The sequence below is a fragment of the Parasteatoda tepidariorum genome, chromosome 6 (genome assembly GCF_982258835.1).
Source record: "Parasteatoda tepidariorum strain Cologne lab strain chromosome 6, Ptep-v5.0, whole genome shotgun sequence".
In the NCBI taxonomy this organism is placed as follows: Eukaryota; Metazoa; Arthropoda; class Arachnida; order Araneae; family Theridiidae; genus Parasteatoda; species Parasteatoda tepidariorum.
Window position 1 is genome coordinate 74,230,313 of NC_141760.1, and position 1,192 is coordinate 74,231,504.

Below are 1,192 nucleotides of genomic sequence, written 5' to 3' on the forward strand. Positions count from 1 at the left end.
TTATTAACAAAACTTGTACCAAAAAGAAAAGTAAACATATTTTTAAAAAAATACATTCATTCTTTTTATTAGTGGTACACAGCGTTACGAAAAATTTAGAAAGGGTACACAAAAGTCATAAGTTTTGGAAACACTGATATAAAAGAACTCTTTATAAAATAGTTATTCAGTTTGCAAATGTCTTTAAAAAATTACAGTTTATGTTATTATTAGCTTATGCTATTATTAACTGTATGCTTTGGTTATGCTATTATTATTTTATTCTGTAATTCGGTTATTTGCAAGAATAAATAGATTTAAAGTTATTTTTTTAACGAAAAGGTGAGGTGAAAAAAAGATTTACGCACTTAATGTACAAGTACAATAATCACGAAAGCAGAGCAATAGGTTGGTAGGTATACTTTATTTACGTCGCACTAGAGCAGCACAATGGGCTACCCGTGATGGTCTGGGAAACAACCCGGTGGATGATCCGAAGACATGCCATCACGATTTTGACCTCTGATGGCTCCCCCGCTTTTGGTAGCCCATCAACCTAAGCGTGATGTCGAGCACTTTACGGTAGAACAGTTTAACGAAGACCGATACCGGGAACCGTATCCACTGGGAACCGTGTCCCCAGTGGAACGCTGAAGTCCAGACAGTCCACTTGCTGACGGTACACTAGTGGACTGAAACAGAACAATAAAAAAGCACACGTGATGGGCTTTTTAAATGCACCTAGGAATATTTGCTTTAAAAAAAAAGCCCATTTAAATGATTGAATGTTCATGGTTTAATTTTAAGATTAATTAATCCCCATTAAAAATCTTATCAAAAATTCGAAAATCAAGCATATATGTGTCAACCTTCAAGTTCAAGTTAAATATAGTTACTGAAGTCGATTTGCACACATCTAAACAACGATCATTGATTCTTTCTTAAATTATGTTAAAATGATGATTCAAATACATAAGTTTCTTTTCACAATTATAGTTTTGATGATTATTGTACCGAAACAAAGCTATAAAATATATCCATTTTTTTCCCTCAAAAAAGAGAGAGAGATAAAGACATCATGCAACGTATTATAAATATGAACTTGCACGGTGCAGATCTTACTTCAATCTCTTAAATATTTCGATTTTCCGAATAATACGATTCTCGACTTTTGGCGCCGTTTCCTCCAACACTATGACAACCTTATTGTTTT